Consider the following 20,188-nt stretch of genomic DNA (forward strand, 5'->3'; position numbering starts at 1 on the left):
TAAATATATATTTTTTATTTTTATTTTTTAATTTTAAAATACTTTTAAAATAAATTTTTTTATTTTTTTATTTTTAAAATAATTTTTTAATATTTATTTTAAAAATGGGCCGGGCCGGGCCTGGGCAAAATTTTAGGCCCATATTTCGGGCCGGGTCCGGCCTAGGAGGCGGGCCGAAAATTTTTTCTGGGCCGGGCCGGCAGGTCTAATTGAATGTAATACTTATTTAATAGAATAAGTTATTATTTATCTTCCCGTAATAGTTATTTTTAGTACATAATATTAAATAAAAATTAATTAATTTCAGATTAATATTTTAAAACTTGGACTTATAAATTTTAAACATATAATATTTGAAATATTTTAATATAATTTAATATAAAAATAATTATATTAAAAATATTGTTTTATTAATTTATATTTAATAATAATTATATTAAAATATGATTAAATTATTTTTATTAAATTATTTTTAACAATAATCCTATTAAAATTTTAATAACAATAATCATCCATCTAAAAAAATTCTGCTAAGGGTACTCTGGTCATTTAAAAATTTTTCCTTCTGCTATTATAGTATCATTCAATTCAATCAAACACAAGAATATTATTACAGTTTTATTTCATTCCATTCAACCAAACATTTGAATTACTGATTACAGCTCTATTCTGTTACAACTCTATTCCATTATAGTGAACCAAACGTAATATTAACGCCATGTTTGGTTAGGGAGAATGGAATAGAGTTATAATGTAATAAAGCTGTAATGGAATAGAGTTATAATTAGTAATTCAGTTGTTTCGTTGAATGGAATGGAATAGAGTTGTAATAGTATTTTTGTATTTGGTTGAATGGAATAGATGTTGTAATAGCACAAGGAAAAATGTTTAAATGACCAAAGTACCTTTAACAAAAAAATTTTAGGTAGGCGATTATTGGGTTTTTTTACTTAAATAATACAAAAATAAAATTAATAACTGAAATGGCATGCCCATTAGATTATTTACCAAAATGGTATGATTTTATTGATGTCGCCTATTAAATTGGCGACACTAGACTGAAATGTAATGATCTAAAGTATTTAGGGACCTGATATGCAAATTTTTCATTTTGACTGGATGTTGCCAAACCTTAAATGTGGCTAATTGCCTTGTAAGCACTCCTTATTTATTATTTTCTTTTTATTCCCCTTCAACTCACTATATTGTGTTTAAACAAGCCATTAACCTATTTTTGTAGTTAAATAAGCCCTTAACTTATGATTTTTACTTATAAAATCCCTTTATTTTAATATTAAAGTAAATATATTTTGACTTTCACGCTCTTTTCTTAATTTTTGTTGATACAATAAAAATTATATACACTTTAACATCAACATAAAATCTAAAAAAGTAATCAAAAATTTCAAAAGAGTAGTTAAGAATATCATGTGTACAAGCACTCTCAAGAAATTTTAAAATTTTATTTTTTATTTAATAAACTATTCTCATCAAATTCACATCAACATAAAATGCGAATTAGTTTATATTTTTTTAAATAGCTTTACTTTGGGTAAAATATATTTACTTTAATATTAAAATAAAGAGATTTTATGAGTAAAAATCATAAGTTAAGAGCTTATTTAACTACAAAAATAGGTTAATGGCTTGTTTAAACACAATATATTGAGTTGAAGGGGAATAAAAAGAAAATAATAAATAAGGAGTGCTTACAAGGCAATTAGCCACATTTAAGGTTAGGTGCCGCCACACTGTCAGGCGACACCCTTTCACTTTTTTTTCCAGTAGCCACTCAAAATGGAAAAATTGCATATTAGGTCCCTGAATACTTTAGATCATTATATTTTAGTTCGGTGCCGCCAATTTGACAGGCGGCACCACCAGTAAAACCATACCATTTTGGTAAATAATCTTATGGGCATACCATTTCAATTATTAATTTTATTTTTTGTATTATTTAGGTAAAAAAGCTTGATTATTATTTTTATTCAATTTTAATAAGATTATTATTTTATTTTATTTTATTTTATCATATTTTAACATAATTTTATTAAATACAAATTAATAAAATAATATATAGTTTAATAGGAAAAATATTATTAAAATATGATGTAATAAAATTATAATATATAATATTATAAAATAACATATAACCTACTTTATTTTTTTAAATTGTGTATATTTAATATGCTAAAATATCATTAGTGAAACAAATAATTTAACTATATTCTAAACTAAAAGCAAAATATTAGAACTAATAAATAGCTTGAGAATTATATTTACATCCACACATAATGTTCATACATTAACAAAAAGTTACATAATGTCATTAACTTATATGTCATAATCTAAATGTTAAATTTTACAACACCAAAAAGTTACAACAGTATGTGGTATTCTACTAATGGCATCTTACCATCCAAATATTACATATACAAAAAGTTATCAAAACATCACCAACACAACCATGATTTTTAATGGTCAAAAAGAAATCTTCTTACCCATTCCAATCGAACTGAAGAAGGTAGACTAAAAAAAATGAGCATTTGCATTGATGGTTAGGAATTTTGCTCAACGCATCTTCTCACCCATTCCAATCGAACTGAAGATGGTAGACTAAAAAAAATGAGCATTTGCATTGATGGTTAGGAATTTTTCTCAACGCACGATAGCGCTCATCCTCAGTTAATCCTTTTACTTCGCATAAGGTTGGATATAATTTTTGAGCACTTTCTTAGATCACTTTCTCGAAGGCAATGCTCCTACTTAATTTAAGGCCAACAGTTCGTATGTTTTCCCCCAGTAACATGGCAACATCAGTAATTGAAGTAGAAATTTGTTCAATTCCATCATCCATCTTTTTTTTCTTCTTTGAAGATATGGAACCATCTTCGTTTGGCTTCGACGGTTGCGATTGTGTAGCCGAGACATCCATCTCATCCAAGCAAACTTCATATTCGCATCCACAGTAAATGTTTCTTTCTTCAAGATTATTTCCAATAGCTACATTTTCAGCATCTATTTCTTCAACAATATCTACAATTTTTTGAGCATCTACATTAGATATAAGTTTGGTCAAAATAAGATACTAAAGATAGGAAATAATTCTTACACTTATATATGAGTTCCACACAACATCTTCAGCAACAACCATCTGCTTATGCTCATCCCAACCAAAACCGCTATTGTCTTTTCCATTGAGCAAGTCGTAAACGATTGTCCAATCCCTTTTCAATTTCTAATCCTTGATTCAAGATTAAGTTTAGCCTTCAAGATAGCATGAGGTAAAACTTTTTCTAACATTCTTTCTAGCTCATTTAAATAACCAACCTTGAATCCATATATGCGTTATAGGTTCCAACACTGTACAAGTCGACCATGCAAGAAACCAATGCAACATCTTCTTTTGGAACCCATTTCCTTTTAGCTCCTCAAGAATTTTGGGAAGAAACACTTGATTGTGAAAAACCTGACATAACTATTTTAAGAAAAAATGCAAATTAAAATTAAGTTCAGTATTATGAATCAGAAGGCTGACACTTTATAAAATTATAACACATGATGAATCAAAATAAAATAAAATAAAGTTGTAATTCAACAAGTTCAGTACAGTACATAAAGACAATTCAAACAACACCAAAGTTTCGTAAACTAGATACATGAAATAACATAAACAAATTAACCTTCTACTATATTTTAATAAACCTAACTAATTTATATATGCTTGCCATTCATAGAACATTTGATTGGCTAGTTTCATCATCTAAGTAGCCTATGTATCTGATGGATGAATATTTACGATATTCGATTCATTGTCATCTATCACATTACTAGCTAATCATTCTCTCAACTCCACTTCAATAGGATCAAGACTCATATAGGTTTGAATAAAATTATTGAGTAAACAACATGCAATAATGATTCTATTATGCACCCTCACAGGATAGAATGATGGACTCCTAAATATTCCCCATCTAAGTTTTAATAACCCAAAGCATCTTTCAATAACATTGCGTGCTAAAGCATATTTCATATTGAAAAACTCTTCTAGAGTACTTAGTTGGTAACCTTGACGCCACTCATTCAAATGATATCTTTGTCCTCTAAAAGGCGCGAGAAATCTCTCACAGTTTGTGTAACCAGCATCAACTAGATAATAGCAACTTATAAAAAAAAGAAAGAAATTCTGCACTTCACCATGAGGAACTTTTAGCCCATGTCTCCTACTAATAACATCTCAAAGAACCCGTTCATCAGCAATAGAATCTTCCCAACCAGGAAGAACATAAACAAAATGCATATCAAGTGTACAAACATGATGCTCTCATAGTGTATAAGTTAAATAAGCCCTAATATAAACACCTAACATATTTTGTAGTTAAATAAGCCCGTGTCTTTTTTGTTTTTGTTTAATTTTGTATATGATCTTGTTTTGATTCAATTATTATTTATTAAATTTTGACTTAATATAAAACTTAATATATTGTAGAGTTAAAATCTAACACGATGCAGTCATAGTGTATAACTACCCATGAGTCATCAAATAATTAAAAATAAATCCACTCGTATTTATTTTTAAAAACTTTTGATGATGTGTCATCATCTGATTTGTATAATTAGTGTATCAAATATAAACCTAATCTATCATAACCAATTTCTTGAGATAATCATACAAGAAACTTAATAAAGTAATAACCAGTGAAATACTTAAGAAACTTTTAGCAATGCTTCGACGGTTCATAAACCGAGAGGCGTGATCTAAGAACAAGAAATTGGAGGGAATCAAGAGGATAGTGGAACCGATGAACTTCTCCATACAAAAATAACCAGAGAAGTAAAACCGTACCGTGAAGATTGGCGATTTCACTTTTGTTTCTCTTCCTCGCGTTTGGGAGCTTCTAATACATGCATGGATGGGGTGAAATTTATTAAATTTTATTCCATCTGTGCATGTATCAGCTTCTTTGATCTCATCTATTGCATCGTCCTAAATGGATGAAAACAAATCATAGTTAACGAAGAAGAAAAAAGTATGGAAAGAAAACACACATATATAGTTAGCAGCTATGCTACTCAAGCTCTTCGAAGTACTTGTATCCCATAAATGGATATGAATATGGGGATATGACTTCCAAGATTCCTCCAAATATATGAAAAACCTTAAAAAAGTGTGTATTTTTGTGAAATAATGATGTGAAATACCGAACATGTATTTTTGTGACATGATAAAGTCGAAAATAAAAAACTTTGACTATGTTAACCAAATAATAGTTGAGAATTTAATAGAGGATACCACCACTTTGAACTTTTGATTTTGTTTCTTTAATCATCAACTTTTGTGATAAAAGGAAAAACACTATGAGTAGTAGAGAACAAACACCTTTGAAAACATCAACAATAGTATTACTACAAGAATACAATCACGCACCTTGATCAAGACAGCTAACAACTTGCAGCCAAGACACACACCTAAACTTACAATAAGAATAATAAAAGAAACACCAACCAAGCACTCATGACACACTAGCCATCAATTCAAAATTGCAACAATGAACTTTCAAAGTCACCAAAATTTATTTTCAAAGAGAATTCCCTTAAAAGAGCATCAGTAACAATATCCAAATCACTCCTTAAATTGCAAAACATCAGCTTCATGTAACTTTATAACCACTACCAATACCAGCGCTCCAAAATAAGTGCTTTCTAATAATAGAAAATGAAAATTAATACAAGGCATAAACCTCAAAACAAGCACCTAAAACACTCCATAAATCGCTTCTACAATTGAGAAAAAAAACACTCATACAAAAGGAAAAACTTGGAAAGGAGTGGAAGAGTCTGTTGATGGGTAGTGTGGGAGAAGGGTCCATTGGACATGATTCACAAGCCTTTGTATCCTCTTACAAATACCCCTATTCCATTCCCACCATAAAACATCAATCCACACTCATTTCCCCTCTTCTAAACCCACATTCTTCACTTTATTAATATCATAATACAAGCAAAAGCACTCCCCTAGAGGTATCTTTTCAAGACCTTTGTTGGATGCTACTGCTAGCTATTTTCTCTTAAAACCAAACAACAAAAGGTAATTTGACCTATATCCATACCTTGTAGAGATACGTGTATTTTGGTATATGCTGCTACATGCATGTTTCTTAGCAACTTGGAATTTGTTGTTTAGCTTTAGCTATTTCCTAAGTTGTTTTGTTTTGTTAAATGTGCAGATAAAAATTCCAGTACCAATTGCGTGGGTAATAATAGTTAGAGATACTTGAAATGGATAAAAATTCCATTTAGCTTAAACAGTCACTAAAAAATTACGATTTTTTCTTCAAAACAAATTCAAATACAATAAAAATGGCTAAAAAAACAATACCCAAAATCAAAATAAAGTGAAAATCAAATGCATACCTGAAATTGAATGGGAATGAGAAAATAGAAAAAAAATAATCGAATGGGAAGATGAAAAAGAAATCTACCCAGAATCAAAAGAAAGTGAAAATCAAACCCTAAATTACAAATTGAAAGATACCCAAAATCGAATTGAATGGGAATGAGAAAACAGGAAAAAAATTGAATGAAAAGATATAAAAATGAAAAAAAATAGAAAAGATCAAATCTGATAGAAAAAATAAAGAAAAATGGAAGATATAAAAAGGGAAAAAAAGAGTAAGAGAAAATACCTAAAATTAAACGGGAATGAGGAAATAGGATTGGGTGTGGTGGCTTGAGGTGCTTGGTGAGGGATAATGATAAGGGGCAATAATGGCAGGTATGCTTTTTTTCTTTATTCGTTAGTGGCTGTAATTGGAATTCGGTAGTGGAAGAAAGGAATGATATTCAATGTTTTGGGGGAATAGAAAGCTAAACAGATTCAGCTGTAATAGCCTATTATAATAAACCAAACATTGTATTGTGGTGGGCCCATTGAATCAGGCCTGATTGAATGGCTCATTCCATTCAACCAAACAGTCTGTAAGTTTTACCCTAACTCATTTTTCGAGCCTCGTATTTTGTCTAAACTATCTCATTGTTTGAACAGACTTGGATAGGTGGACCGATTACAATCACTTTTCTAAACATGTTGGGCAAGTGTTCACTTATAATACCATATGTTAGAGATACAGGTTAGGCCATTGGATAAACTCCATAAGATTAAACCGTACATTTAAACCATAAATAGCTACCCACATTTCTTTAAACTACCCATGTATTTCACACACTTATGATAGGATTGAAACCTCTGCACCTCCACTGTTTACTAATTGCTCTAAACACAACCCAACGATTTACTAATTTTACCAATAATAAAGAAAGTTGAAACACTAAAATATGGTACATGATTTAATTTTTCCAATAATAAAAATAGTAAATAACAAACTTACAACATGTTTGGTTTGGTGTAATGGCTATGCCATTACAGTCCTATTCCGTGGGCCCAGCTAATCATATGTTTGGTTCAATGGAATGCCCTATTACGGGCTTATTCCATTACGGGTGTATTCCCAAAATTGGCTGCTTTCTGGAGAATTTCTATTCTCTTCCCAAAGCACCGTTTAGCTATTGCAGTTCAGTTTTACCTTCCCAACCCAAAAGCCACCTCCACCGCTCCCTCCCAACATCAAACAGAAGCTGCCAGCAAAGTCACCTCCACTGGCTCCCGTTTCACTTTCCTCTTGGCATCTTTCGCCAACTCCACCGTTTCAGATATCCGACCCAATTGTTTTGGCAAGTGCTTCTTCACTTAATCGGCGGCTATTTTCATGTTATATGCTCTATCTTTTTTTTTGTATTTTCTTTGATTTTTCTCTTCGTCTTTGATCTGAATTCAAAGGAAAAATGGCTTCTTTTTGTATTTTCTTTGATCTGAACATTTAAGCGGTGATTTGAATGTGATTTTTAAAAACAAAATTTATTTTCCTGATTTTTGGTAGGAGACGTTTCTGGATTTGGTTTCCAGAAATGAGAAAGCCTATGACTTTAACATGCTTCTTGTATAGAGTGAAACTCATTGTTTTTGGTTTGAATTTTGATAAAAGATTGTTTTGATTCTGAATATTTTACATTTTCATTTGCTTGAAGTTCAAATGTTGTTATTTCTCTTATACGAAGTTCAATGGGAAGCTACTAGGTTCTCTATTTTGTTTTCTTTCTCATTTACTTGTGGTTCTCACTTCTTTGGTTTTATTTAGTGTACTGCTAATCTTAATCTTCATTTTGTTTTGCAAATGTTGAGAAATGATTGTGTTTGGATAATGTTTAGTTGCCATCTCTCTGTCTCTTGTTTGAGTATTGGAGTTTAAAGAGTGATTCCTGCATTTCGTTCTGGGAATTTTTAGGTTTATAGTGTTGAAATTTAACAGCATGAAGCTAATTTATGAAGTCTATGGTGCTTTCAATGTATTTGCATTCTTTCTGAGTTACATGTCCAATAGTCCTTTCCGTTTGAATCATGCAGAAAGATATAGATTTGTTTTTCACTTTGGAGGAGGGAGTTCAAGGAACTTTGGACTGCATTACCCTTGAATTTGGTCTGATCTGCAATCTATTGTTCTGCTAAAGTTTGTCTTATTTAGATGAGGCTAAATTAATTTTTTTCCGGTCGGCACTGAAAAAATGAAGGGGGAAATGTGATAATAGTAAAAGCAAGGAAGTCTGTTGTCTTTTCAAGTGGAAAGTGTTTTCAAAGTAGGAGAAGTGATGCTCACATTTGTGATGGTTGTAGTTAGAATCTTGTTTGTTATTTTAGGTTGACTATTGGATTTCTTCAAAAACTCATCCTTTTTCCTGGATATGGAGACTTTTAGAATTGAGTTGAGTGGAAGCTGACTTTTTTGCACATTGTTTCTTCTTTTCCCCTCTTTTTAATTTTTCACTTTTCTATTCTGCAGATAGAGCTAATCCCAAGTGGAAATCTGCCTCTTGGTTTTGATCCAAGTACTTGCCGCAGTGTGTGAGTGTTTGCCTAGATTTTTTTTACTTCTTTTTCCCCTTTCTCCATTTTGTTTTGTTTGTATATTGTGAGTTGCTTATTTCCCCTTCTTGCTTAAGCACTTACCGTAGTCACTTCTGTGCTTATAAATGCATGAATTAGAGACACTTTCCTTCATGAGTCTGCTGATTGGATACGTTGCTATGGCCCTCTGTGCAAAATTCTAAGCTAATGGCTCTTTTAATTGATAGTTAAATGGTTTTTGGAATGTGATAGATGCTTGCATGTTCTTGCATCTTTTTAACAACTTAGAAAGTTACTTATATAGTTTTTTTTTATTTTTGAGAAACTGCGGCTATGTGGGAAACATCCATTCACAAGTGACTGAACCACTACTCCAAGAGGTTTTTGCAAGTACTGGTCCTGTTAAAGGTTGCAAGCTTATTAGAAAGGAAAATGTATTATTTTCAAGATTTTCCCTCTTCTTATTTTCCCTTTATGAAGCTGTGAGGGTGCACTATAATGAATATTTTATATGGAGCTTTAATTCTCTGCCTTTGGAAGGAACTTTTTTTTGAAGCAATGTAGGAATGGGATAGCAATGTAGGGTGTTGGATTTATTTTTTCTTAATCAATTTATATATATATGATTTTGAATTCGGTTTTATTTAAAATATTTATTTCAATTTTAATTTTAAATTGATTTCTTCGATTTTACCTTAGTTTAATACAGTTGGAGTATTTTATTTATTATTGAAAAATTAAAATTAAAACCACATAGATAAACTAACCAATTTTCCTAAAAGTAATTACTTTTACCTCGACTTTATTAATGGACTCTATCATCAAAACGACAAAACACTATCGAAGTCTATTCATTTCCTTTCGTTAAAGTAAAACTTTTATTTATGCTTCATACCTATAAAATTATAGTAGATTGAAACCCATTAAATTGAGATTTTTTATCACCCTAACTGCGTCAATTTATCGTACATTTTATATATATTGAGAGAAATTTATGCTTAAAACCTAAAATATGGAACCATCTAATTTTAATAAATTCCCCATTTTCTTTTCGATATTGGCTTAATAAAAATTTTGGGTCCTACAAATATATAATCTTTCATTTTTAAATGTTTAAAATATAAAATTTTAATAATATGAGTTGGCTACTTAACTCAATTCTATTTTATAATTAAAAATGTCATGATTTTGATAGGATAAGAAAGATAATAAATAAAGGTTCCATTTAAAAGCATGATAAAAGAATATATATAAAATAATATCATTTTATAATTATGATGTTTAAAATATGCTTTATATATATAATAATACGAGTTTAAATTTTTTATTTGAACTGACGAGAATATTTTTATTTTCTATCATATTATTAAAATGATATTTAAAATTATTAATTAAAAGAATCTACATAAAATAAAATTTGTTATAATTATAAATTTAACAAATATTGTGATAATTATTACATATTTAAAAATACTTATAATTTAATTACATTTATTATTGAAAAAATTAGTTAAAATGATTGTAATTGATTAAAACCTAATACTCCTAAATGAATTAGTTATTAGAGAAAGGGAATGAATATGGTAATTTTAATCAACAATTTTTTCTTTTAATTATTTTAAAAATATAAAATATTAATTAAATAAAGCTCCATATAAAAAATCCCAGAAAAACAGATATCCTTTCATCAAGCTGTAATGAAAAAAAGAATTGAATTTCAAGATTTTCCCTCTTCTTTTTTCCCATTATCAAGCTGTAATGAAACAGATATCCATATAAAGAAATGAATTTCAAGTTGCAAAGATAATTTTAATTCCTATTTTTTGCTTCGTAAATATTCTAAATTTGTATTGTTCATTTTTCTTTGATAGTGTGTTATTGCAACTTGAATTCTTTGGCTTGTTTGATTGCTTCCTCCACCCACAGTTGAGCGTCTTGTATTCACTAAATTACTGTAAGTTCTTTGGCAATTAAATTCTTTAATTTTATTTTACTATTATTGAAATTAGTATTGGAGAAATGTGACCCTTTTACTACGATTTGAAGATATATAACACTTTAATATATTGCAGTAAAGGCTCGTCTGCCTTAATAGGACAAAGTGTGAGGTGTAAAAGAATTGGTATTGCATTGACAATATGGTTGCAAATCTGTAGAGTTGCGAGTTGGTTCTTACTTACATTGGGTGCCATCCATAGCCTACATACTTATAGACCAAGGAACATGCTTGTTGATGAGTAAGTGGCAATGTTTTTACATATCATTTCCCATCACCTTAAAAATCGAGTTATCAAGCATCACTTTAGTAGGTCCGGAGAAACTGTTAGCAGATCATTTCACAATGTTTTAAATGCTGTCATACGTTTGCAAGATGTGTTATTTAAAAAGGCAGAGTCAATTACAGCTAATTCTACAGACCCAAGATGGAAATGGTTTAAGGTATTGGAGTGAGTTCTATATATAGCTTCTACATAATTTAGTTGATTTAGATTTAAATATAGTATCCTAACTCAACGTTTTATACATGTGATATAGAATTGCTTAGGTGCTTTAGATGGAACCCACATCAGGATTAGGGTTCCAACAGTTGATAAACCTAGATATCGAACGCGAAAAGGTGACATAGCAAATGTTAGGTGTTTGTACACCTGATATGCAATTTGTATATGTTCTTCCTGGTTGGGAAGGTTCTGTTGCTGATGGACGGGTTCTTCGAGATGCCATTAGTAGGAGACATGGACTAAAAGTTCCTCATGGTAAAGTACAAAATTAAAGGACTTTGAATTATTCTTTAAGATCAAACATTATTGGGGAATAAATCATTTTATAAAAAGTTTTTTTTATGGGTTGTTATTATCTAGTTGATGCTGGATACAGAAATTGTGAGGGATTTCTTGCACCTTTTAAAGGACAACGATATCATTTGAATGAGTGGCATCAGGGTTATCAACCAAGTACTCCGGAAGAATTTTTTAATATGAAATATGCCTCAGCACGTAATGTTATTGAAAGATGCTTTGGGTTATTAAAATATAGATGGGGAATACTTAGGAGTCCATCATTCTATCCTGTAAGGGTGCATAATAGAATCATTATTGCATGTTGTTTGCTTCATAATTTTATTCGAACCCATATGAGTATTGATCCTATTGAAGTGGATTTGGGAGAAGGATTACCTAGTAATGTGGTAGATGACGATGAACTGAATATCATAAATATTCATCCATCGGATGCATAGGCTACTTGGAGGATGGAACTAGCTTACCAAATGTTCGATGAATGGCAAGCATCTAGAAATTAGTTAGGTTTAGGGACAAAATGAGTTTGAGTTAATTTGTTTATGTTATTTTGTGTATCTAGTTTGTCAAACTTTGGTGGTGTTTGAATTGTTTTTTGTATTGTACTAAACTTGTTGAATTATAATTTAATTTCTTTTCATTCATCATGTGTTATAATATTATAAAGTGTTGAGCTTTTGATTCATGATATTGAACTTAATTTTAATTTTATAAAGTGTTCACCTTTTGATTCATGATATTAAACTTAATTTTAATTTGTTTTTTTCTTAAGATAATTATGTCAGATGTTTCAGAATCAAATGTTTCTTCCCAAACTTCTCGAGGAACCAAAAGGAAATGGGTTCCAGAAGAAGATGTAGCGTTGGTTTCCTGTATAGTGGACTTGCACAATGTTGGAACCTTTAATGTTGATACGGGGTTCAAAGCCGGTTATTTAAATGAGTTGGAAAAAATGTTAGAAAAGGCTTTACCCAATGCAATGTTGAAGGCTAGACCTAATATTGAATCGAGGATTAGGCTACTGAAAAGGGATTGGTCAATTGTGTATGACATGCTTAATAGTCAAAACAATAGTGGTTTTGGTTGGGATGAGCATAGGCAGTTCGTTGTTACTGAAGATGCGGTTTGGAACTCTTATTTAAATGTAAGAATTATTTCAAGTCTTTATTATCTTATTTTTACCAAACTTATAACTAATATGAATTTCTCATTTTTATAAAGTCATAAAGAAGCCGGTCAATTCAGACATCGTAGTTTCCCTTACTACGACCAACTTACTGCCATCTACGCAAGAGATCGAGCAACTGGGAAAGATGCTCAAATAGCCACTGATGTTATTGAAGAAATAAATGTTCAGGATGTACCTACTACAGATATTAATGAAAAAAGAAACGAATTCTATGACTATGAAGCTGATGTCTCTTTGGATGATATGGATGTTTCTGCTACAGCACCGCAACCAGATAGAAACCCAGGGGGTTCCACATCTTCAAAAAAGAAAGAAAGAATTCTGATGCAAGTGATCATATTTCTTCTTCATTTCATGATGCTGCCACATTATTAGAGGAAAACATGCGGGCCATTGGCGAACAAATTAGTAGGAGTATTGCCTCTGATGTGGTAGTTCTACAAAAGTCAGAAGAATTTCAGATCATCCAAGAAAAAGCTACAAAATTATATCCAACCTTGTGAAATAGAAGGTTTAACTCTGGATGAGCGCTATCGAGCATTGAGCAAAATTCCAGATCATCCAACTCAAATGCTCGTTTTCTTTAGTTTATCTCTTGATGTGCGGTTGGAATGGGTCAGAAGATTTCTTGCTGACCATTAAAAATCATGGTTCTGTTAATGATATTTTCGTAACTTTTTCTGTTTGTAATATTTGGGATGGTATGTCATTACAATGTTCTAACTTTTTGATGTTGTAAAACTGTATAACATATGGATTATGACATAGAATATCATGATTTTCATGTAACCTTTTGTTAATATATGAATATTATGTTTATGCAAAATATAATTCTCAAGTTATTTATTATTGCTAATATTTTTATTGTAGAATAATTAAATTATTTGTTTCACTAATGATATTTTAGCACATTAAATATGTATTGCGTTTAAAAATAATAAAGTAGATTATACATTATTTTTATAGTATTATATATTATGACTTTAGTAAATTCATATAAGACACTACACCAGAACAGGTTTTTAGTGGTGCTTTTTAACGCCACTAAAGCAATTTACGGCGCTTGAAGAAGCGCCACAAAAAATGCCGCTAACGACAACGTCGCTAACTTTTCTTGGCTTATAGAAAAAACGCAACTAAAGATCATGTTCTTTAGCGGCTTATAAAACGCCGCTAAAGATCACGTTCTTTAGCGCGCTTAGAAAAACGCCGCTAAAGATCACGTTCTTTAGCGGCGCTTAGAAAAAAGCCGCTAAAGATCACGTTCTTTAGCGGGCTTAGAAAAACGCCACTAAAGATCATGTTCTTTAGCGGCGCTTTGGGAGAAAAACGCTAAAGTAATGTTCTATAGCGGTACGCTTGTTCAAAACGCCGCTAATAGTAGTGTTATTTAGCGCTTATTTCACAAACGCCACTATTTGATATGACTTTTTTAGCGCTTTTTTAAAAACGCCACTAATTTTAGGATTTTTTAAAAGAAAATTTTACTTTTTTTCACCTCCGCAACAACAAATCAAAAGCAACAGATTTAAACTAACCAAAAACAATAAATTTATATAATATAATGACTAAAATAATATTAATTGATATAAATAAAAGTGAATTCATACTTTTCTTTACAAAAACATTTAAAGTTAAAATAATAAAAATATGTATGCAATATATACTATGACGGCGGAAGTTGCGACTGCTGAAACATCTTCATCATAGTTTGAAGCTGCTGTTAAAGTTCGTCGTACTTTTTGCTCTGCTCTGCTTCTCTCGATGCCGCATCTTTTTGAAGTCGTAGTTGTAGTTCTTCATATTTCTTTTGAACCTCTACTTTTATCGTTGCTTCTCTCGCTGCTTCTCTCGCTGTGGCCTCTGTTTCTCTCGCTGTAGCATCTGCTTCCCTCGTTGCCGCATCTGCTTTAAGTTGTTGCTGAAGTTCTTCATATTTACTTTGAACCTCAAATGTGGTCGCTTGCATCTGAGCCATCTGGTCTTTTAACCTCTGAACTTCAACTTGAGATTGACTCCCCGAAGCCATGTATTGGTGCGAGCTGGATCCGAAATATTGGGTTGGGCTGATAAAAGATCCTTGAAATCGAACCCGACCATACTTTTCAGGACCCAAAACTTCAGCAATAATCCGGTTATCAATGTCTTCAAGATGAACAGAACTATCACTAGAAGCAATCGCTTCGTACTCCGTCTTTTTTTCCTTTAGTTTTTCCTAATAAATAAATCACATAGTTAGGAACGCAATATATATTAAAAAAATGCAATATAACAATAGTCACATTACAAGAAATGAATTAAAACATTAGAAAATAAACACTATAAATAACTAAAATAAGTCAAATCGTATTAAGTAAACGTACCATAATTTCACCAGCTTCAGGAGTCATAGCAGATCCATCTTTCTTCTTATGTGTAATTTCAAAAAGTTGAAGGCGTCCAACTTTTTGACCGGACGACCGTTCCTACAATATAGTAGTAAAAATATTATTTAATAGAAAGTTATACATATTTGAGAATATTAAAAAAAATTAAAAATACCTCCGCCTCAGCTACACATGCAAAACTTCTCGACCCGGCTGTGTGAGTGAATTTTTGTTGCTGCCGGCTACTTTTTCCAACTCGTTCGCGATCCTACGTTATAAAAATTTTTAGTACGTAAATAGTAAATAATATAAACCAAAATAATTACAATAGTTTGGAAGTACGTCGTACATTGCCTTTCCGAGAATGCCAAAATCTAACCGCATCTTCCCATTGGTACCTCAACATACCCGGCGGGACATTTTGCAATTTCTCATCGAGGGTTGTTTTTGTCTTATAATAAATTTTCTTCAAAGTACTTTTATTGTCTCTCCATCTTTTTCCCAACGCCTTCTTTACATAAGCATCCGAGACTTCTAAAGCAAACCTCGCCTACAAAAAACACAAGTTAATAAAGTAAATATAAATGAAACTATTTCCCAAGCATTACAGATGGCATTAACATTTTGTTGCCTTAATATTATCGAGGGCTTGGTTTTTGTTGCTATCGGGCATTTGACGCCATAACTCGTAGTTGATAGGCAACATATTCGCATTTCGTGCTAAAATGCCCATGTATCCTGCTAAAAGTCGAGCTTCTGATCCAACAGGCTGACCAAAATTGTTTCTGCATACCTTGACACGCTCGACTGGATCTAACTCGTATAACTCTCTAAGTAGCGTACGTCCTCGACCTCTGCGCGTCCCACCATTTTCAGCTACAAATGGTATATTATAATATAAGAATTTGAAAAATAAATCAATTATAAGTCAACACGCATGTAAATTAAAAGTAAAATTACTCTGAACTTCCGTAGGATCCTCAGGTGTAATCGGAACATTCGAAGATCCAATTGCCGTCTGTTGTTCAGTACTATTTGTTTCTGTCGAGTTTGGATCATTTTGAACAATGCTTTACCTTACAATTTTTCTCCTAGGCATTTTATCTGCAATACACATAAAATGTAAGTAAACTTAATAACTAATTACAACAATAACAACACATATAAAATAGTTGAAATATATAATAAGACCAAGATTTAAAGTATGATATTACATATAGTTAAACAATCGTAAAATCTTACTACATCATTATTCGTAAATATCTTCATCCGTATCCTGACGAACCCATTGAAATTGTGCACTAGTACTAGGGATATTATAGTTTAAGTTTTGTTCTGGAAATGGCAAAGTTTCTGATCTGTCATCAATGTTATCTCTACTTCCACTGCCCATGTCAAACAAGTCTCTAGGGATGTTACGGAGTACAACGTACCAACCCTCATCAGTTGGATCTTTTGAGTAAAAAACCTGTTTGACTTGACTTGAGAATACATACAGCTCATCTATCAGTTGTTGTCCTATGTGAATCAATCGGTCAAAGTTCACCATTGTAAAACCAAATTGATCTTGCTTGATTCCACGAGTTGTATTAACATCGGCCCAATCACCTCGAAATAAGACAACTTTCCATTTGCCGTAGTAATCTAACTCAATTATGTCAGTAAGATGTCTGAAATATTCCACATTTCCCTCGACAGGATTATTGTCCCTAGCACTAGCATAACTTGTAATTGCAGAATTAACAACTATTCCACAATTTTGCGTTCTCCTCAACCTCTCGCGATATTTTGTATGAAATCTGAATCCATTGATGAGGAACGCACTATATCTTTTAACCACTCGATTTGGACCTTGGGAAAGCCATTTAACTTCGTCGTTTACGCTATTCCCACTCCAAACCTATTGAATGGAAAGTAAACTGAGTAATTAAAAATGCTATGAGAAAGCATTATAATTTGTAAGCGGAAGCTCCAACTGCATACCGTTTGGCTTAACCATTCATAAAAAGATTCTGTAAACAACTTATTGATATCTCGATGTTGTGTTCTTCGGGAGCGCGAACGAGATCTCAATATTTGTTTGTACTCACTATGTTAAAAAAATGTGATCTTTGTTAGAAGATAAACAATATTTAGTTTGATAAATATTTATAAAAATTGTAAAACTTACTTCCGTAAAGGTTCCAATGATTCATGGTGAAACAGAACATATCGATGTGCTTGTACCCACGATAAATGATCTAATTCTGCAATTTCAACTTTGCCGATTGGTTCTCCAAAACTTTGGAACAAATAAGTATCGGCTAAGTTATAGTCCGTGAGTCCATCATTCCTATTTGGTGCATTCAACCTTGTTTGACATCTTCCAAATATCTTTAGCGAGAAGGTCATACATTCCTCGCCTTAAGTAGCCTTCAAAGAATCGATCCTTCCGAATATCGCATTGCGGCGATAAGACTTTAATTTGGATAGGAACCTAAACACAATATACAACATTATCAAAAGTTGTAACTAAAGGCATAGAGGTGAATGAAGGAAAATTTTAAAAATACTTCTTTAAAACTTTTTTATGGGATACATCCATCGATAGAAAACGGGCCCGCCAAGAATTGCTTCGTGCGGGAGATGAATTATCAAGTGAACCATAATGGTGAAGAAGGAAGGTGGGAAGATTTTCTCCATGTTGCATAAAGTCAAAGCGGCTCGATCCTGTACCTTCTGAAGTTCTTGAACATCCAAAACTTTGCCACAAATGGCTTTCATTATGTTGGATAGTTCAATGATACAAGACGTCACCTTCTTGGACATACAACATCGTAGAGCAACTGGCATTAAATCTTGCATCAAGATGTGATAGTCATGTGATTTTAGCGAATATAATCTTCGATCTTTAACACTAACACATCGAGATATATTTGATGCATACGCATCTGGAACCTTTATATCCTTCAACACCATGCAAAACAGTTCTTTCTCTGTCTTGGACATTGAGAAAATAGAAGGCGGCAACCAATATTTCCCATTCAGAAGTGGATTGGGATGAAGATCAGGCCGAATTCCCATTTGGACTAAATCAAGTCGACTCTGAAGATTGTCTTTTGATTTTCCGTCGACGTTCAAAATTGTACCCACAATGTTCTCGCAGACATTTTTCTCAATGTGCATAACATCAAGATTGTGTCGTAAAAGGTGATGCTCCCAATAAGGCAACTCAAAAAAAATACTTCTTTTTTTTCCACAAGTCCGCCTCATTAGGATCGTCCTCTTCGTCCAGACTTTCATCCCTTCATCATTTGATCTTCATTTCTCTGCGTGTTTGGCGGTTGGTTCATCTTCCCATAAATGAAATTCGTATCTTCCAACATGAACAAGATTTGAGCCATCGGTGCAGGAAGGAACTTCTCGAACTCTTGATCTTCATCAAATCTGAACTCGAAATCTAAATCTATGATTTTTCGGTAACCACAAGCGATGCCCCATGTAAGAAAACTTCTTCCCATTGTACAACCATTGCGAACATGTTTGTGCAGCACAACAAGGACACGCATAACGACCGTTGGTACTCCAATCGGATAAATTGGCATAAGCGGGAAAGTCATTAATGGTCCACATTAAAGCCGCATGTAAATTAAAGTTCTCCTTTCTCACCACATCGTATGTCTCGACATCAGCCCATAATTGTTTTAACTCTTCAATAAGTGGCTGTAAATAAATGTCGATATCATTCCCGGGCACTTTCTCACCAGGGATAATCATAGATAAGATAAGGGAAGATTGCTTCATGCAAATCCACGAGGCGATTATAAGGAACAAACACTCATCGGCCAAGTCATCGTATGCAGTGCTCATGATCTTGAAAGGATTAAATCCATCAGATGCTAGCCCAAGCCTCACACTCCTAGGATCGCTTGCAAAGCCTGAAAATTTGTTGTCAAATGATTTCCAAGCCAAAGAATCTGCCGGATGCCTTAGTAATCCATCATCGGTTCGTCCATCATGGTGCCACATCATTGACTCCGCTATCTTGGACGACATGAATAGCCTTTGAAGCCTTGGTATCAGGGGAAAATACCGCAAAATCTTGACTGGCTTCTTTCTCGACTGTGCACCATTTTCATCGTCCTTCCCATCTTCTGTGTTTCTACTAATCCATCGGGATTGGCCGTATACATGACAGCACTATTGGTCATTTCGATCGCCCCAATACAACATACAGTCATTTGGGCAACTATGGATTTTGTTGTACCTAAGGCCTAAATCTTTTATCATTTTCTTCATATCTTTGCATGACTGAGGGATTTTTGCAAACGGAAACATTTCTTTTAAAAACCCTAACAGCATTGTCAACGAGTTTCTGGTCCACCCTCCCAAACATTTTAACTGAAAAAGACGAACAGAGAAAGTCATTTTTAAAAATTTTGATCCCTCATACAGTTCTTCGTTCATGTCATTAAGTAGCGCGTAGAACTTCGCCGCTTCTTCATTCGACTCTTCATGAGGTACACTACTTCCCGGTTCGGTAAAAGCATTTCTCCCAATATTACAATCATCAGAAGCCACAAAAGTCCACTAGGAACGACTGGACACCATGATTGTGCATATTAAATGCATCCCGCAACATACCTTCCATGTCATCCCCTCTATCAGACTGATGGTAAGCAGGACCAGAGTAAGATACATCCATCATTGAAGAGGAAGTACTAGGCGAGCATTCTCCATGAAATAACCATTTTTTATAACCCCGAACAAACCCATTAACAATTAGATGCTCGTATACAACCTCACGATAATGCCAGTTTATGTTGACACACTTCTTACACGGGCAAAGAATCATGTTCTCCTGGCTTGCATATTGAAATGCAAAATTTAGAAAACT

The sequence above is a fragment of the Gossypium raimondii genome, chromosome 4 (genome assembly GCF_025698545.1).
Source record: "Gossypium raimondii isolate GPD5lz chromosome 4, ASM2569854v1, whole genome shotgun sequence".
NCBI classification, from domain to species: Eukaryota; Viridiplantae; Streptophyta; class Magnoliopsida; order Malvales; family Malvaceae; genus Gossypium; species Gossypium raimondii.